Source organism: Acomys russatus, chromosome 24 (genome assembly GCF_903995435.1).
Source record: "Acomys russatus chromosome 24, mAcoRus1.1, whole genome shotgun sequence".
NCBI lineage: Eukaryota > Metazoa > Chordata > Mammalia > Rodentia > Muridae > Acomys > Acomys russatus.
In genome coordinates, this window is record NC_067160.1 from 58,765,487 (window position 1) to 58,777,773 (window position 12,287).

Here is a 12,287-nt window from a genome sequence, read left to right on the forward strand (position 1 = left end):
CAGATAAACCTACAGGAAGCCAGTAGAAATGAGGGAGTTGCGGTTTGTGCCTGGAGTGGAAGAAACAAGCTCAGGCTGCTAATCCCAATTTACACACTGTCAGCACCACCACCATCCACCTCCAGCACCACCACCATCCACCTCCAGCACCACCACCATCCACCTCCAGCACCACCATCATCACCATCACCACCACCACCACCACCACCATCACCTCCAGCACCAGCACCACCACCACCATCACCACCACCACCACCACCACCACCATTACCATCACCACCATCACTGTCACCACCACCACCAACAGCAATGACGTTGACAATGACGATGACGATGACGACAACAACAACAACAACAACAGAGAGAGCCCATCCAAGAAGAACACGAGCAAACAGCTAGGTTTCCAACTAATTGCTTAGTTTCCTCACAGCCACCCAAGAAGAAGGGAGGGAGGGAGGGAGGGAGGGAGGGAGGGAGGGAGGGAGTTGGGCACTTCCTTGCATCTGCCTAGCCTGCCCAGTGCTGTTCCCTGTCCACTAGGGGGCAGCTGGGGCCTGGGCTAGCTGACATCACCTTGGGGTTGTACAAGGGGTGGGAGCTTGTTAGTCCTTTTTAGTAGCTTCAGCTCCCCTGGGGACTGCCGAGCTTTGGCAGGAGGGGTAGGGGTGGGAGCTTGTCTGTGTGTTGAGGTCCTTTCCTAGTTCAGTACTACCATCAGTGGCCACAGCCTCTCTGGGCCTCCTTTTCTCATCTGACAAATGTGGGTAGTATTGGCTGCCACAGCGCAGCCACAGACTGAAGTGATGTCCATGTATAGCTGGGATCTTTCCAGAGCAGCTGCCAATGGCCCTTTTCCTTTCCCAGCTGGGAGTAGGTGTTGGTCTCCACACAGGCCTCCCCTTTCTCCTGCCCCTTGTAGCATGGAGGACAGACAGGAAGGCGGGCAGAGCAGAGCAGCGTTTCCTCTTGGGCCAGGGGGAGCGAGTGCAGGCCCTGATAAGGCACACATGGCTCTCTGCACGTCCGCCTTTTGTCCCAGCCCCACCAGCCTTTCCTGCTCACGTCTGCCAGGGTGGGAGGACTGTGGCCTGCCTGTGTCTCCTTCCCCTCTGCCTCTCTCAGCCCAGGACAATTTGAGGCCCAAGGCGCAGCAACTCCTGGGACCAGCACACACCACAGGCACAGGGGCTTCAGGCCTGGGGGAGGAGCAAGAACAGTGTCCACACTGTAGGTGCTTCCCGGGTCCATATATAGCATAAGGCCCACCCCAGGGCTCTGTGCCCTCCTCTTGGGGGGTGGAGGTGGGGGGTGGGAGATGGGCAGCCCTCCTACTCTCACATGCTCTGGCAGCATTAGGAGTCCTGGCACTTCTGCAGTCTGAACCCACTTCAGGCTCCCTCTGTGCCTTTCTAGGCTGGGGACCCAAAGGGACATTGGCCTGGAGAGCTGAGTCCCCTCGGTGGCTCTTTCTGTCTGTTTTCTGTGGCACTCCACCCCAGCCCAATGACAGACTGAGGGACTAACATCCTTGTGGTCCACAGTGCCCACGCAGTACACAGTGACATCAGTGATTGCATCCATCTAGCTATCATAGTGACCACCTAGTGACAATCTAGTTGCCAATAGTGACCACGCAATGGGTACTCAGCTGATGGAGTGACTTCAGAGTGGTTGCCTATGACCACACTGGCTACAGTGGCCATATTGTGGACATCCAGTGGTACAGTGACCACAGTGAACCACAGTCCCTGTGCAGTGACCAGTAACTACAGTGACTGTGCGTGTAATGGGTCACTGTGTTCAATGAGAGGTTGGGGGCAGGGGCAGGGGAGCCACTTGGTGGTCATTACATGGTCACTGTAGTCATTGTGTGGTCACTGCATAGTGACTGCTATGGTCACTTGGCAGTCATTGTGTGGTCACTCTGTGGTCACTGTGGTCATTGGATGATCTCTGTGTAGTGGTCACTGTGTGGTCACTGCATAGTCATTGTGTGATCATTGCATGGTGATGGTCATTCTGTGGTCACTGTGTGGTCATTGTGTGGGTAGTCATGTGCTTTGTGGTACAGTGTGTGTTCTCACCTGGGCTTTGGGTGGAAATGGGATCAGCAACGTAAGTCACTACATGATCATGACTTTATCATTGTGTGTTCATGACATGCTCACTGGATTGTATGGTCATTCACTGAGTGGCCACTGTTGTCCCTCTGTGACCCTTGCATGGCCACTGTGGTGACAACACGGTCACTGTCAATATGTGGTCACGATGGCCATTGAGTGGTCACTGCCCTGACATTGGGAATCGTGTGATCACTGTACAGTCTGTGTAGTTAACTGTATGATTGCTGCATGGCCATCATGTGGCCACAACCGAGGTCACTGCCAGGGTTCTACTCGAAGGCTCTGCGTGAGCGAGGTCATGGACCTGTCTCCCCTGGCTGGCTCATTCTGGTGGTGTAAATGACTGCAAGCTGGGCGGTGCTCCAGCGCACGTGCGTGTCCTCACCAGCCACCAGGGCCGGACTGTTGGGCTGACAGCTGCAGTGCACACGGGAGGGTGGATGTCCCTTCCTACACTGACCTCGTATTCTTTCCCACACCCTGGAAGGGGGCTGCTGACCGCACAGTGGTGTCTAGAGGAGCCCCACACTCCTTCCAGGCTGGTGGGGTTTGTTTGTTTGTTTTTTGCTTTGTTTTTCATCTTTAAGTGTCTTTCAGTAGAATAAGTGCATTAACAACGTGGTTGGCATAACCACTTGTTCTAAAACCTTTTCTTTTCTTTTCTTTCTTTCTTTTTTTTTTTTTTTTTTTTTTTTTTTTGCCGAGGCAAGTTTTCTCTGTGTAGCCTTGGCTGTCCTGGACTCGCTTTGTGGACCAGGTTGGCCTCGACCTCACAGCGTTCTGCCTGCTTCTGCCTCCCGAGTGCTCGAGTGCTGGGATTAAAGGCATGCACTACCACATCGGGCTCTAAAACCTTTTCTTGCCTTGAGCTGAAACTGTCCCTATTAGTGGCTGTCCCTCGTGCCTGACCCCTGCTTTTTATGTTTCCCACACTAGACACATAGGGCACATGGAACCACAAGTGCATGGCTTATACCACTGGCTTCCTCCTCTGGGCAGTTCCTCCATCTATAGCGTTATTTATTTATTTATTTATTTATTTATTTATTTATTTATTTATTTATTTATTCATTGAGACAGGCTCTTGCTAGGTGGCTCAGGCTGTCCTGAAACTGGCTACATAAACCAAGCTGGCCTCAAACTCACAAAGATCCACCATCCTCCCAAGTGCTGGGATTAAAGGTTTGTACTGCTACCCTGGCTGCTCCTTTATTTTTATTTATTTGTTTGTATTTTAGGGGCCGAAGCCCCGCTCTGAGGCACCCAGCTGAAACAATGGTTCTTTGTTCTTATTCCACTGCGAGCTGCTTGTTTCCCGTCTGTCCCGCCCACTCCCAGCTCTCGTCAATGCTGTCTAGACCATGTAGACATGAGACTTTATTTCCAATCTTCTTCTTCTTCTTCCTCCTCTTCCTCTTCCTCTTCCTCTTCTTCTTCTTCTTCTTCTTCTTCTTCTTCTTCTTCTTCTTCTTCTTCTTCTTCTTCTTCTTCTTCTTCTTCTTCTTCTTCTTCTTCTTGAGAGAGGGTTTCTCTGTGTAGCCTTGCCTGTCCTGGAATCACTCTGTAGATCAGGCTGGCCTTGAAACTCTCAGAGATCTGCCTGCCTCTGCCTCCCTGAGTCCTGGGATTAAAGCCATGCGCCACCACTGCCTGGCTCCACTTCCAATCTTTATGGAGGCTACCTGGGAGCAGGATTGCTGGAAGGTGTGAGCCTTAGAAAGTGGAGCCCTTTTCCTTCTTGTTGAGACAGGGTCCTGTGAACCCTTTGACCCTCCTCGCCGCCCTGCCTCCTCCCTAACAGTGGTCCCTTAAACCATGGACTCTCTCACAGAAGGAAAAGGGAGCGAGCTGTGGACTCACTTATGGCATGCAGCATCTCAAAGGTGATGAAGAGGTCTGTCGGACAATTCCAGAGACATGAAGGTCCAGGGAATGGTAGAGACATTTCAGGGGTTTCCTAAGGACTGGATGGGGCATGGGGTGCTTCTGTGCAACAGAAAAATGTCTCACAGTACGTCCGTGGTGGTAGATTTCCTCTGCCCAGTTGCCCAGTGCTGAAACTTGGCTCTTGGTGGCTCTAGTAGGGCACTACCACACTGCCTGGTGCGTGGAGTGGATGTGTATCACCACACTGTGCAAACCCCAAGAATGTTCAGCACCGACACAATCCTTAAGCCCAAGGCAAGTTCCCAGTTGTGACGGCTGAGCTCCTGAGGTGAGGGGCAGACACACAGAAATCTCTCCACTTGGCTCGGTTCTGCTGTGAACCTAAAACAGAGCTAAAGCATAAAGCCTCTTAAAAGTCCGAAGCGAGGCTGACCTGCAGGCTAGCCCCTCTCACCGGATGGATCTCCTGTCTGTCACCAAGTTGTGTGTGACTGGCACCACAGCCCCACAAACGCCAGGCTTGGGGGGCTTTTTTTTGTTTGTTTGTTTTTCGAGACAGGGTTTCTCTGTGTAACCTTGGCTGTCCTGTACTCGCTTTGTAGACCAGGCTGGCCTCGAACTCACAGCAATCTGCCTGCCTCTGCCTCCCTAGTGCTGGGATTAAAGGCATGCGCCACCACGCCCGGCACATACTGGCATCTTTTTTTTTTTTTTAATGCTTGTGAACATTAATCCAGCTCTCTCTTCTGAAGAGTCCAAACGACTTCACACCCCAATCAACAAGCAAAAACTGACTGTCATTTTCATTTAAAAAGAAGAAATAAACCAGGTGCATGCCTTTTATCCCAGCACTCTAGGAGGCACAGGCAGGCAATCTCTGTGAGTTCACACCTAGCCTGGTCTACAAAGGGAGCCCAGGACAGCCAAGGCTAACACAGAGAAACCTTGTCTCGAAAAACAAGCAAACAAAAATAATAAAAATAAAAAATAAAAATAATAAAAATAAAATAAAAAGAAGAAATAAATAAACAAGTGCAGTAGCCTGTTCCGGGCACCCTATGGGCACAGGCCTGGGGGCTTCGCCCATAGGAAGCAGCTGTATCACCCAGGGACAGATTAGGGGACAGCTTGTGCATCCAGAGGCCTTGCTGGGCTGTGGCCTGGGCTTGGCTTGTGAGGTGGGAGCTGTGGCCATTTCTAAGACACAGCAGCATGGGCAGAGCTCTGCAGGTGAAGATTCCTCCCTCTTTCTGGATGTTGTTGCTTTAAAATGAACCCCTGTCCAGATGACCGAGGGCCATAGCACTTCTAGTCTGTAACAGAGACCTAGAGGAAACCAGGACAGGATCGAGGTCCTCTCTGAGCTTGGTAACCTGCTTCTGAGTACTCTGTTTTCCAAGGGTGGTGTCCACATGTGGCCTGGGCACACAGCAGGAAGGGAGGGCCTGGCTAGCTCACAGGACCAACCGATCACCAGTTCTACCGCACAGCTAATCAATTCCCCAATCAGCCTTCTATCTGCTCCACCACCCATCAGCTCCTATCATTTATCAACGTGCTCTTACTGGCCCCGACCCACTTATCAGCATCTTCCTCACTCACCAGCCCCCAACTCACCAGGCCCCGGCAGCTCCTGGAGCCTGAGCTAGGAGTTTCCGGCCATTGTCCACACCAGAGCTGGCTCAGGAAGTTGTGATCCTCGGAAAAGGGTGATAGTGCGGGGGGGGGGGGGGGGGGGGGGGTTGGGGACATCCTGGCTGAGTCCAGAAGGGGCCGTGTAAGATGGCATGGAGCTTGAGGGGGTGGTGGGTGGGGTCCAAGAAGGCTGGGCACTCCACTTTTGCCTGCCAAAGCCCAGGGCCATCGTCATATGGTCACCTTCAGGACAAGAGAAGAGGGAAAGATCAGGACATAAGACACTAGGGGTTGCCCGGGAAGCCATGCTGGAAGGAGAGAAGAGGCCTGACCTCAGAGCTTTTGGCTTACTGGAATCCTAGAGTTAGGGGCAGGAGCTCAGAGAGGTCAGAGGACAGCACTAGCCACACACATGGCTTGGGAACTTGTGCTCTCTCTGGCCTTGTGTATACTGCTGAACGGTTGGGTAAATGCTGGCCTTTTTCTCAACCATGGTTTGCTCCCAGCATGATAAGGTCTGGGAGAGTTCCAACCTCCACGTGCTCTAAAGACTGGGCGAATGGGGACTTAGCATCCACTAGGACAAACAAACTGGCCTAGAAAAGGTGGAGTTTGTGACAGACTACACAAGGATTCGGGGACCCTGAGGACAAGCCTGACTGGAGTTGGTGTTGTCTAGACCCAAGGTCTGGCCCCTGCATCCCAGAGAGGAGACCACGGTCAGCTGAGCCACAGCTGCTCTGGGGTACTAAGGCAGAAGAAGAAAAACTTCCTAAAGGCAGAAACTCCAGGAATCATCCTTGCAGGTTGCAGGTAGGGTCTTAGCCAGTCCAGTGTACCCACAGCAGGCCCCTGCTAGGACCTGTCCCCCTGGGTCTGTATAAGGACATTCTGTGTCTTTGGATGCTGGAAGTACAGTGGAGGCTGCACCAGTTCCTAGCCCACCCAGCCAGGGCTCTGGCCTTGGCTCCTGGCCTACTGCGCTTTTCCAGCCCTGATACCCCATTGTGCTGTCACGTCTACCAGGATGTTTTGTTTTGGAGACAGGGTTTCTCTGTGTAGCCTTGCCTGTCCTGGACTGGCTTTGTAGACCAGGCTGGCCTCGAACTCACAGTGATCTGCCTACCCTGGCATCCCAAGTGCTATGATTAAAGGTATGCGCTACCACTGTCCAGCTCTGCCAGGATTTTGGGTGCTGGGATTCCTTGTTCCACTGGCCACCTCTTCTACAGGTGGGCTTGATGCTAGTGCTCATGGCCACTGCCCAGTTCACTCTGCCCATCCCAGTCAGGGGCTCAGGCCAGCGTCTCATCTCTATGCCTCTGTACCCCAGCTGAGGGATCCAGGGATCCTCTGTACCCCAGGCTGTGTTATGCCTCAAGAGCTTTACAGGAATTGGGGGGTGTGTGTGAAGGGTAGGGGTGAAGGGGTGGAGCATGGCTGAGATCTGTGCCTGGCCTGCAGGAGGCCACAACTCCCATTTGTCCTTCACTCTGACCACTGGACAGGCATTCTGACAGAATGGCGCACTGTCCCCACCCACTGCCCCATCCTCACGATCTCCTCCAGATCCCCTGGAGCTGGCCAGAGGCTGTGGCTAGTAGATGGGGTAGTGCTGTGGAAAACAGCTGAGTCTAGCTCTTTTAGAGAGTCAAATACTGACTGGCATTTGACCCCGGCCTCCCAGCCCAGACGCAGTGTCACAAAAGGTTGTTTATGGTCTGAAAAACCACAGCACCAGATTCAAAACAGCTACAGGAGGGCACGGTCCACAGGTACATAGACACTCGCCATGTCCCCCAGCCGTACAATGGGATATGGTTCAGCCACAACGAAGCCGCGATTCATGCTACAGCTTGGAGGAAGCTCAGGCCTACGACAGCAAAGAAAGCAGGCACAATAAGTGCTGTCCTAATGGAGCCGACCCTGAGAGATAGACAATATATTAAGGGGGCACCTGGGGGCTAGGGATGGCCTGGCAGGACAACCGGAGCTTGCTTGAGGTAGCGACAGTCCTCTACCATTGACTGTGATGATGCTCACACAAGCTATAATTGTCCCCAGCACACTGAATCTTACATATTAATTGGGGGGGGGGGTGCTACAAAGAGTAAGTCATCTGCCAAGTCTCAGCCTGTCCCTGCGTGGGGCTTTCTTCCCAGGCTGGCCAGAGCTATGAACCAAACAGTGTTACAAGGAGGCCAGGGTTGCCGGGTGCTGGTGGCACACGCCTTTAATCCCAGCACTCGGGAGGCAGAGGCAGGTGGATGGCTGTGAGTTCCAGGGTTCTCTGTTAGTGGGGCCCACCCTCAGCAACGCTGCCGTACCATGTCAGCCAGTGCCAGCATCCCGGATGAATTAGAAAATTGGAATCAGGAGGTGTCACGTGCTGCTAGTAGCCATATTGCTACAGTGACAGAATCAGGGCTGGGCTGGGAGCCGCAGCTTCAGGAGTCTCTCATTTGATTTTTGCAGGCAAGACGCTAGCCAGCATAGAGGTGGGGTGAAGGGGTAGTTAATGCCTCAGAACCCAGAAACCTCAGCATCTTCTACCACCTGAGCCTCAGTTTATCCATAGATGAAGGGAGGCCCTGACATCCTAAGGACTGAGATCAGTCTCTCCATCCCTGCCCCCATCACAGAGCCTTTGAGCTTTTCCTCAGGAAAAGAACTCAAGCTAAATTTATGCCAGGGCCCCCTCAGGCTCATAGAAGGAGAGGTCAGGCTTCCTGCAGCCTCAAGCCCTGACGTAGTTCCCTTTCCCCTCAGTGGTGCCTCCATTGTTCTCCCAGGCCCGATTCCCCATCACCCACCACACACACACTTCCTGTTTCCTGGCCCAGAGGAAACAGAGATTTCTGGCAGGGCACAGATGCCTGCTCCCTACCACCCCAGGCTTTTAAAGGATATTAAAAATAACAAGAGTGGACAGCTTGAAGCTGAACAGCATGGGTGTCTGAGGCAGGAGGCATCGTAGGGGGTGCCACACAGCCTCTGAATTTGGGTCTGCACCACGGTGGTGGGGTTGCAGGCCTCCATCCTCCCCAACACTCCTGATGCTCCCCACACTCTGACCTGGACTATGGGAGAAACCTCCACGGATGCCCAAAATAAGTCTCACAAGATGGACACTGACTCATTGTCTCCCCGAGATCCCTGCCTCCACTGACCACTGTGGCTAACTGGGCGTCATTTGTCCACCCTTGCGGAGCCTGGGGGCGGCTCCAGCCCTGGTAGTCTAGACCCTGGAGTGACGGGATTTGCGACCTTGAACAGATGCTCCCTTGGGGATGCAGTACGGGGTGGTGGTGACACCACTCCTTCCCCCAGGACATGGCCAGTGGTGCTCTCTACCAGGTAGAGCAGAAGAGGACAAGATGGCCATAAATGGGGCACTGGGATGTTGACCTGACGCCCGCTTCCATTGCCCTAGCCCAGGACCTGAGTTCTCGGGACTTCCCTTTCCACCACGGAGATAGAGTGTTTATCTCCCAGCTTGTTGAGGGCTGGGTTGGCTATCCATGACGTTCAGCAAATTGGGGTAGGAGGAGCCTAGGTTCCAGAAGAAGCTGCCATGCCCAGACGTGCCCCTCACCTCTTCTCAACCCCAGTCCCTGCCACATCTCTCCTCCCTTGGGGCTCTTGTGGTGCTCCTGCTGAGGCTTGCGGACTCCTCTAGCCTGCTCCTCCCAAGTCCCCAGCACTGAATTAGGAGCCAGAGAATGGCTTTGGGAAGCGACTTTTTCCCTAGGGTGAGAATTCTGTGCTGAGAAAGTCCTGACACTGATAAAGCAACAACATGCAACGCCCCGTAGGCTCACCAGAATACAGGCTGCCTGCTAAGCGTGAAGGGGGCCCAGAACTGCTACAGCAGAGGGAGACCTACCTCACAGTCACTGGCTTCCTGCCTTCACTGGAATCGGTAGCCCTTCAAAGATAGTCTGGGTACAAAGAATGCATGGGTGCTCACGTATGGGAGCCCCCTGGGCTCTGAAAGAGGCCCCATGGAATGTAGCATTGCATGTGGGTAAGTGTTGGCCTGTGCTCCCATGGACTGCAGCATGACCGGACATGTAGACACACAGCTGCTACGAGTGATAACAATACCTGTGGGGCTCAGGACATACCACGGGCTTACAGTGGTCAGCTGGTGGGCAACCTGGGCTGTGGCAGTGTGGCTCTGTCTCCAGCCGGAGACATTCACTTGGTGACAGGCACTCAAGCCTGCAATCGCTATACCACTGATACCCTAGGATGCCAAATGGGGCTTTTAGTCTGTCTGTGCCTGCCCTGGACTGCTTCTGTGCCCCCAAAGTCCCCTGTCCCCTGTCCTGCTCCTTGGAGGGTGGGGACAGGCCCATGTAAGTAAGCCATGGGTGGAGAGAAGTTTCAGAGGCAGACAGGCTCGGGCGTCACTTCTGGGAAACTTTATGAGCCATGAGCATGACGGCCTGGGAACCTAATGAGGTCCATTTGGAGTGGGGGCCTTGCTGCTTACAGAGTGGGGTTAGTGGCGGGGGAGGGTGACAATTCCTGGCTCGTTGTAGAGGCAAAGCTTACGGGGAGCCATCAGAGGCTGAGCGAGGAAAGAACACGGACACCTCCTGGCCATAGGACACTCTGAGGGCCAAATAGGGAGGCCGTGGACAGCTCCTAGCCTTAGCCTCACACATGAGCGGAAAGCGTGACAAAGGTCTCCATGGGTGTATGGTGGTCTCTAGGAAGAGAGCTGTGGGGAGGCAGGGCCAAGTGTCCCCTAGCAACCTCTGCTGCTGCTGCTGCTGCTGCTGCTGCGTGGGCTTTGTGTGCAGGGCCTTTATTCCCCGTCTCCTGGTTCACGTCTGTGAGTTTCTGCAGCCTAGGCTGGCTGGGGAGCTGGATGCACTAGACATCCCTAACACATGATCCCGAATGGAGGGAAAGAGAGTGGAAACTCAGCTCAGGCCTCAGGTTCCACTTCTGTCTGTCTAAGCCCTTTTCCCCAGGTAGCTCTGGGCTGCCTATCGGTCCATGCAGCAACCTGCCCAGCCATGTCCTTTGCAGCTCTTGGTGAGGACTGGTCATCTGTCCAGGCGCATCCTTTGATGGGAAGTTGGGCCCAGCCTTGGCTGACAGGGCCATCCTGTCCCTAGGTCAGCCACCAAGCTGGGAGATAAACAGGAAGCCTCATCTCTCTGCAGTGCAGTGTGCTGGTTTTTCCTTCCTGAGGTGCAGCTGGCTCATGCGCCTGTGCCTGCTGCCCCTCGGCCTTGCACCGCCTTGCACCGCCTTGCCCATGCAGGCCTCTGCGTAGACCTGGGTCCTCCCTCTCCTGGGGCTGCAGAGGCCAGACGGTCAGCGGTGAGGGGTCCAAGGAGAATCCTGGGAGGCCAGGGAGGCTCTGTCCAGCCCCTGTCCCTGTTCCCTGTGGGAAGGTAAGGCAACTGTGTTTCTTTAACCATAAACCTCCGCGCACTCATTGGCAGGCGAGGCTAGAAGGTAGCTGAGATACACGGGCGAAGTGAGGCAGCGTGGGGAGGCCTCTGGTTTCCTGACTGCAGCAATTCCTGCTTTCACTGCCACTTAAATCACGGTGAGGCTCCTGGTCTAGGCTTTAGGCCCAGACATGAGCCATGTCCATCTGGCCTCCAGTTTGCAGGAGCTGAGGGAGATGGGGGGTAGGTGGGGTACCCGAATGACAATAGGTGATGGCAGGCCTGACCAGGAGGTGCCCCTGGAGACTGTAAACAAATTCCACCAGTGAGAAGAAAGGCTGAAGCAGTGGGCACTTCAGGGGTGGGGAGGGTAGTCTCCCCACCTCCCCAGCCCACAGCTCCTCCTGCAGCAGCTCAGGGGCTCTCAAGCAGCTCCTCCTCCCCCTGGAGTTCCTCCTTTTATCCTTGACATGCGCAGTGTCTAGGTGAGACAAGGTGAGCCTGTGCTCTGTGTCTGGGGGCTGAGGGATGCAGATGTGGGTCACACATCTCATGATGGGGGTTCAGGTGACAGAGTGAGGCGAAGGCGGAACTCTGAGGCTTTAAACTCACAGATCTTCTGTCTTGAGTATGTCTCAGTCTTGGCCAGGGGAAGACAGGGTAGGTAGTCAGGAGATGAACGCGGACACATGGGCGGCAGACTAGGAAGACTCCCCTCAGTGGCCAACCTGTGGGGCACTGGCTCGGAGTCCTCCCTCCACACCTGTTAGCTGGGCCTTTGAACCGGAGCACCAGAGGGAGGGCAGACCACAACTCTACAACCCTCAGCCATTGATGGCACAGCCAGGTCCCATGACTGGTTTCCCAGACTGCTTCGAGTGCCCTGAGGAAAGGAGAGTGCTGCTCCTGGCCTCTGCTCCACCTCACCACTCCCCTGGCCAGGTCCCCTCCCTATCTGAGCTTCAGTGTCCCTTTTCAGTGTGCAAAAGGAAATGAATCTAGCCAGCCCAATGTTTGCTGATCCTTCTGTGGATGAGGGAAAGGCAGATGGCTCAGTTCAGGGCCTGGGACAGAGAGGGACAGGCTCAGGTGACATGACAGAGGGCTGTGGCCATAGCCCACCTAGCTCCCACTGCCAGTGGGATACTCCGGCCCTTGTGGACAGTGAGCCCTTGGGCAGAAGCAGAGGCCAAGCAGAGCAAGGCAATGGAGGGCTGAGGGTGTGGCC